The sequence below is a fragment of the Oryctolagus cuniculus genome, chromosome 6 (genome assembly GCF_051225735.1).
Source record: "Oryctolagus cuniculus isolate XC-2025 breed Fujian yellow rabbit chromosome 6, ASM5122573v1, whole genome shotgun sequence".
NCBI lineage: Eukaryota > Metazoa > Chordata > Mammalia > Lagomorpha > Leporidae > Oryctolagus > Oryctolagus cuniculus.
Genome location: NC_142872.1, coordinates 32,193,582 through 32,201,550, shown reverse-complemented (window position 1 = coordinate 32,201,550; position 7,969 = coordinate 32,193,582). Strand labels below are relative to the sequence as shown.

Here is a 7,969-nt window from a genome sequence, read left to right as displayed (position 1 = left end):
GGAAGCGCCTTGGTGGCCCAGTCATGCCTAGGGTTCAGCGCTCTTACGGCCATGACCCAAGTTCAATTCCAAATACGTTACCCTGGGCTTGACTGGGGTCCCATTCCTTCCTTTATTTATTCGGCAAACATTTACTGAACACCTACTCTGTTCCCGGCATTTTGCTCAGTCCTGAGGTTGCTCTAAGGGTCAGACACAGGCCCTTCTGGGCCTTGGAGAATGATGGCCGAAAGAGACAAGTTAAAATTATGGAAAGAACTTGGGATCGAACTCGCGCGCCGCATACTGTGACGACAACAGCGAGTGTGGAGGGAGGGACGGTACCTGGAAAGACTGTGCAGAGAAGAACTCTGAGCTGAGAAAGAAGTTCCCCCAAAGGAAAACCTGCCAATGGGCTTGGAGACAGGAAGAGCCTTCAGTGCTGACGGAAATGTACAGGAGGAAACCGGAAGTGGTGCTCCTTGTTGTATGGAATCGAGGTCCATTTAAGGCCGGAGTCGCTGGTGTGACTCTCCGAGCTGGCCTTCTGCCACCTGCGAGCCGCCGGCTCAGGCTGAAGGCGGGGCCGCTACAGAGCCTTCCGCAGGGAGCCCTAGCGTCCCGCGCATCTGTTTCCTATTTGCAGCAGGCCTGTCCGGATCACAAGTCACGCTCCAAGGCCCCATCCAAGCCTGCCTCTCTCAACTTGCTGACCTTGACTTGGGAATTGCACTAAGGTTCTTAGTGGCAGGCTGATCTCTCTGCAAGTGCCTCCTCTATTAACCACTTAAACACAGCAGTTTTCTTGTCTCTTCACCCCGCCCGCAGCAGGAGGCTGAACTCTGTCTCCTGGGCGGTGGCACTGACCTTGGCAAAGGGGCTCTCCTGGCGGGAGCCTTGCTGAGGCTGATGGAGGGGACATTGGCCCTGGGCCAGCTCCGCGTGGGAGGGGACTGTGCTTGGTAGGGGTGCAAGCAATCATCACGGCTACTTTTCTTGACTTCATGGCTTCAGGACTTCAAAGAAGAACAGCACTAAATTTTTAAATCCTGTGAAGGCACATAATCGAGAAAGCTTGTGATTTTGATCTGAGCCAGGGAACCCATCATCATGTCATCCAAGAAAAGCTGTAACCATATGTGGAGTAATGTTTCTGTAATCCATGGTAGGACTTTCTTGGCTGTTTAATCCAGCTATTCACAGTGACTTTGCAATATTTATCTCTGTTATTACCACATTTTGGGGGAAATGGTAACGGATAAACCAGCAAGTCCAAGAAATCACTCCTCTCTCTGATCCTGTTTCTGTATTAGTAAAAATGTGATAAATAGCACCACTGACCTCCTAGGACCATTGAGAGAGCTAACTAAACCGACATGTGTCAAGCTCACGGCCCAGGGCCTGAGTCTTGCTTAAGCTCATACATAGTAGCTATCATCATTTTATAATGAAACTCTCTCTCTCCTTAAAATAATCCTCTAAGTTTTTTACCACCCCATAAACTCTTCTATCAGCTAGGACCAAGCAATGCTTTAGTCCATGTGCTTGCTATCTTTCTGAATTTTTATTCTAAGTTTTATTAACAATTTCCATATTACAAATTGAGTCTTTATGCACTGGACAGCACAGTTCAGTCCCACCGAGGGCAAGTCTGAACCACATGGAGTCCAGCCCATTGCCAGTTAGAAACAACCCATGGCAGCAGTCTTGGCTGCCTTGAAGATAACAACACAGGACCTGTGCTGTATTTGATCCACTTCATGGGCAAGAAATACTTTGATTCTCATTACTCCCTAGAAGATTCATGATCTAGACAGAAGGGGCTAATCTTAAACATCGTCACTGCCTATTTTCTAGTTCTGCATGCATTCCTTCAACATCAGCCCTGTGCTGGCTTCATCCTCTACGATTTATAAGGCTCCTTCCATGTAACCATGTATTTGTGCGTGAACTATTCCCACCCTCTCCTGGCAGGTGAGAACTGTGAGGTTTGCAGCCATCGGCTGTGTTGTAGAAGATTACCCACCTCTTGGAGACTCAGGACAGAAAGTCAAGTGTCTGCTATCTTCCCACATTTTCTAGAGGAGAAATTGCTGCCATTCTTCGAGCTAAATGTGATGGACGACAGTACGGAGTCCCGGGCACACCACATCACCTCTCTGGGCATCGGTTTCCTTATTACTTAAAAAGGGAGCATAAGCGAACCTACCTCAGAGAGCTGTTGGGAGGATTAAATGAGATAATGGGTAGAAAGCCCTGAACCAGGAACAATTGACCTCACCCTTTGGGAATCTCCTTCCCCCGCTGGAAGATCACACTTGAGTTTATCAGAAAGAATTTCCGCAGATGGTCTGGCCTGACAGTCTGTTGTTCGTAGCCAAGGCCATGTTCCGTAACGCGCCCCACCGCCCTGTTTGGTTTCCTCGGATAGAAGGCTTACTTTTCATGCTCATTATTACAGCTTCCGAAATCAGGACCATTTGATCCCCAGTTCCCTAAGAAATAGATGTAGTCCCAAAGTTCTGCTCCTTTTCTGAGTAAGATTTGACAAAGCTCTGGAGTCGCATGATTCTCTGTTGCCAGCCTCCCTCATCATGGAAATAAAACCCCAAGGAATTATGTCAGGCCGGCAAGTCAATCACTGAAGGATATGCCTTGGAGGAGGATTGGGATCATGTCTCTGCTGTAGCCACACCATACGAATCAGGGGCTATGCACCATGCTATGCCCTCTCCCTCTCAGTCTCTCGATCTCCCTGGCCCCACCATTCTGTCACCCACCCAACTACCTACCTTCAGTCTCTCTGTCTCCCTCCCCGCACCAATCTGTCACCCACCCACCTATCTAACTGTCTTTTCATACAACTTCCCCCTGAGAAAGTGATTAAAATGTGGGCTCTAGAGCCAGCCTTCCTGAAGGGTAAATCTTGGTTTTCCACTTACCAATTGTGTAACCTTGGGCAAACAATAGCACCTCTCTGTGCCTAGTTCCCTCAGCTATAAGAGGGAATACTAACAGTACTCACTCACATCATAAGGCTGAGTCCAGCACCTCCAACTAGTACTGGTACATACCTAGCTGAATAAATTATTGTTATTGTTTCACCTAAATGTTGACGGCTTTGAAAAGTTAGATATTCACCCCAGATCACACAGGCCACAAACTGTAGACTTGAGACTGGCTGATTTCAGGGTGGCGCATGGCCCACAGTGCTACCTTGCTTCTTGGTTAGCATGCACCACATGTTCATCGCTCAGCTGAAGTTGTCTTGGCATTTGGGGATGCTCAAAAGAGGCCAAAATCCCCATTGAATCAACAGTCTCACTTCCAAGAATGTGAACCCACCTGGGGCAAGTATACCAAAGCATAGGTGCAAGGATGCCCATTGCAACGTCACTTGTGGTGGCACAAGGCCAGAGACAGCAACAACACCGAGCAGCTCGGGTCTCAGCAGTTAAACTCTCCTGCGTCCACAGCACGGTCTCCACATTGCTGTTTAACCGGTGAGGGAATGCAATATGCACTAACAGAGAAGATTGTCAAGTTCTGGATCTAGAAGAAACATCAGGTACCAAAATAAGGATATAGCCATCCACCAGGTTATAGCCAACATCAATCTAAGGAAGCATTACAGGAACTTCTGCAGTCGTGAGCCCTGGGGAGGAGAGCTGGATTCCTTGGAGTGGAGGTTTTTTAATCTTTTTTGGTTACTTGGACTTTTGACCTAAATACTCTTCAGTTAAAAAGACTAGAATATTAAAAGCCTAATTTTAAAAAGGATTAATTTTTTTAAACTTGTTTTCTTTTTTATTGGGAAGGCAGAAGAAGAGAGATGGAGACACACAGATAAAGTGAGATCTTCCATTCTCTGGTTCAGTTCCCAAATGCTGGCTATAGCAAGGAGTAGGCCAGGCTGAAGCCAGGAGCCCAGAACTCAATCCAGGTCTCCCACGTGGGTGCCAGGAACCCAAGCACAGCAGTCATCACCTGCTGCCAATCAAGGCACACACCTGCAAGGAGATCAGAAAAGCCAAGGCTCAAATGAGGCACTTGGCTACGGCATGTGAGCACCCCAAGTAGCATCTTAACTTGTGCCCCGAACACCCACCCCAAGGCTGTTCAATCTAATACTAACTAAATAATGACTGTTTCTCTATCTACAAGGAGTCTTCAGAAATTCATAGAAAACGTGTGTGGTGTGTGGAAAAATATGAGTGGAGTTCAAATCATTTTACACACAAAAAAACTTATCTTTTAATTCTATTTTCCAAAAAACTTTTTGAAGAATTTCATATGATCTTTTGAACACGAAGTTTAAGGGAAAATTTATAGTTGACTTTTTATTTTTTTTAACTTTTATTTAATGAATATAAATTTCCAAAGTACAGCTTATGGATTACAATGGCTTCCTCCCCCCCATAACTTCCCTCCCACCCACAACCCTCCCCTTTCCTGCTCCCTCTCCCCTTCCATTCACATCAAGATTCATTTTCAATTCTCTTTATATACAGAAGATCAGTTTAGCATATATTAAGTAAAGATTTCAACAGTTTGCGCACACACACAAAAAAAAGTGAAAAATACTGTTTGAGTACTAGTTATAGCATTAAATCACAATGTACAGCACATTAAGGACAGAGATCCTACATGAGGAGTAAGTGCACAGTGACTCCTGTTGTTGACTTAACAAATTGACATTCTTGTTTATGGCATCAGTAATCACCCTAGGCTCTTGTCATGAGTTGCCAAGGCTATGGAAGCCTTTTGAGTTCACCGACTCTGATCATATTTAGACAAGGTCATAGTCAAAGTGGAAGTTCTCTCCTCCCTTCAGAGAAAGGTACTTCCTTCTTTGATGACCTGTTCTTTCCACTGGGATCTCACTTGCGGAGATCTTTCATTTAGGTTTTGTTTTTTTGTTGTTTTGGTTTTTTGTGTGTGTTTTTTGTTTGTTTGTTTGTTTGTTTTCTTGCTAAAGTGTCTTGGCTTTCCATGCCTGAAATACTCTCATGGGTATAGTTGACTTTTTAAATATCTGGAGGAAATAGGCTCTTGGAAAACTTTCACTGATTAGACGAGAGAGAACCTGAACAATTTTGGAAATTCTTAGCAGGGCAGCAGTTGTAAATTGTTCACAATGGTGAGTTTGGAGCCTGACAAACAAAATGTTAAAGCTTGGGTCTACCTCTAATCTGCTCTGTGATCTTTGAGTATCCGTTTCCCCATCTGTAAAATGGGGTAATAGTGCCCATGTTGTAGTCTGAAGCAAAGACCAAATGAGACACAGCATTAGCAGAGAGTCTTGTAGAAGTGAGCATTTGTAACTGGATACAGCCTTCTGCAGGTAGATAGACGAGAGACAGAGATAGATGGATAATTGCTAAACATTTCTAAGTCCTCAATCGTTCAGTCCTTTCTTGGTCCTCTCCTTTCTGTCTTCCATCAGCCCAGGGAACTGCAATCCTCCCTCTGTTGGCCAGATAACATTGCCATCATGGTACTGGCAAGCTGGCAGCCCCACAAGCCGGGTTTGAATCCCTGTACTACCCCTAACTGGTGGTGACCTTTGGTAAGCTTTAAGCTCTCTGAGTCTTTGAAAAATCATAGTAGGAGCAGCTACCAATTAGGGATTTTGTAGACCAAAGCAAAATAGTCCTGGTATCTTAGTAGTATATTAGCACGGCTGTTCTATGAGCTTCCTCCAGAGACATTTGTAACTCTTCGTGCCAGTATCTCTCCAAGAAAGACACGTAAGTACTGTGGACTTTTTTTCTAAGTGACCGAGCTGCTCTTTTACCAAACTGTAGTAGCTTTGAAGTCCCAGGTGTACGCACTTGTCTTCAAACTACATCCATCACGTTCACGTCTCATTTGAGCAAATGACACAGCTAGAATCAGTGTTGCATTCCCGAGCTCTCATTCTCACGCCTCCCTCTCTGCTCTCTCCATAGTTATTCAGCTCAAACTATCAAAGTGCTGCTCAGGTCAGGTTCCACTCCGTGAAGGGGTTCAGCTCAGTTCCTGATGGGGAAGAAAGAGTGTTTCGCTCTTCCCTCCCAGCGTCACAACGAAAGGCTGCAGGGATGGTCTCTGATTGGCCAGACTGAGAGGGGCGGAGTGAGAAACGTGAGGCTGGGGAGCACGCAGGCAACTGCAGAAGAAACTGTTTCGCTCCACTCTCCCTTCCCAATTTGGCCCTTCCACTTAGAAAACAACCATCAGGATAGCCCACCAAAGGATTTGGCTTTTTCTTATTAAAAAAAAAAAAAAATTGTGGTGCAGCTTAAATTCACCTAGCGCATAGTGCACTTCCCTTTGCATGTGTAGACACAACCCTTTCTAAATCTGCAGTAAAAAATAGAATTGGCAGTGGCTTTTGCTCCCACTTGAGCTTGCCAAAAAGGTTGGAAATGAGCGTGCTTCTTCCTGCCGGTCTTGGCTGTGTTCCCTATTAGAAGTTAGTGGAGACGGAATCCTCGTCTTCCTCAACTTTCCCTCAAGCAGTAAGTGGACTAAGGGTGGGGTCTGGGAGAGGGCCTCCATCTTTCACAATCGAGGAGGTGGTGATGTAGAAATAGCAGGTGCTGGCAAAAAGGTTTGGAGCTTCTGATCAAGTTCCCATGCTGCTGCTTAATCCTTAATCATCTCTCTTGGCATACTGCCCGCTGCTACTGCTTGCATAAAATCGGAAGGGGCTAATTGCCTCAATCTGTATTTTCTGTACGGCTGTGCTTAATGCAGAACCCACAGGGGCTCCCTGTGTGTTCATTTTGACCTAATAGAAAGTTTTATTTGCTTCCAAGAAACCTGTCTATCTTCTTCTAACATTCTAAAATTTTCTTAGTCCCCAGTGACAGTCAGCAACATGGGAGAGATTTAAACATTTCCTGTAGAAAAACAAGATGTTAGTTGAATTCCATACCCAGCTCTGAATGGGGTTAATCATCAATGAGGGTTGTTGCTGTGCACAGAGGTCTTTATGGAAATTAACTATTTTGTTTTTCCATCCAGTGACAAAGAACAATCACTGCTCTTCGAAACTACTACACCAAGAAATAAAATGTCAGACCATTTCAGCTAATGAAAATTGATATTTGAGGGCTCTTGTGATCTAAAACTTGTCGCTCACTCAGAAGGCTCTCTCAGAAGAAAAAGTTCACTGCACTCTTTAGTAATGAAAGAAAGTGCAACATCCCTGCAGCCCATGCTGTGTGCAGGGGGTTAAGTTGCCACCTGCACTCCCAGCATCCCGTATCAGAGTGCAGTGCAAGTCCTGGCTGCTCCATTTCTGATCCAGCTCCCTACTAATGCTCCAGGGACAAGCAGAGGAAGACAGCCCAAATGCTTTGCTCCCTGCCACCCACTGGATGGGGTTCCAGGCTCCTGGCTTTGACTTGGCCCAGAACCAGTCACTTCAGCATTTGGGGAGTGAACTAATAGATGGAAGATCTCTATCTTTCCCTCCCTCTCTCTCTGCCTTTAAAATAAATAAAAATAAATGTTAAAGAATTACAACATCCACCTATTTTGTTCCATAAACTAAAATGCTGAAGACTAGCTCCATAAAGTGTTATAGCCGACACCTTGGGTATTGTCACTTTGCTACCAGAGAGGCACTTGCCCTAGAACCTTTCTCTCTAATGCTTGAATTCTACCATTCATGACAACTGCCTTAAAAACTCCAATATTCCCAAAAGGAAAAAATGTAACTAGTCCCTAATAGCTTGCAATCAACTTGTTTGTTAAATGTTTCTCTACCTTGGAATTTACAGTATTATCTTCCCATTGCTTTCGTTTTGTAGATCTTACAGATGCATAGACATGAGTATATGTTACTTAGGGAAAAAAAAAAACACTTTGTCCATGGTAAGAGATGTGGTAGCACACCAGTCCTTCAAGGGAGGAAGGAAGAAGAACATTAGGTTGAATGCAGAGACAGAAACTTGACAGCATGGAGTGCTTGCTGCACAGTAGTGCGGGGCCAGGATGG

General features: G+C 45.0%; 1 long non-coding RNA gene across 1 annotated transcript; it reads left to right on the top strand.

Annotated features, from left to right (window-relative positions):
• The first annotated feature begins 6,291 nt into the window (after positions 1-6,291).
• On the top strand, positions 6,292-7,494 carry LOC149126091 (uncharacterized). The gene is made up of 2 exons (XR_016234895.1): positions 6,292-6,482; positions 6,991-7,494. It is a non-coding gene; the product is annotated as an uncharacterized LOC149126091 (long non-coding RNA).
• Positions 7,495-7,969: the final 475 nt, after the last annotated feature.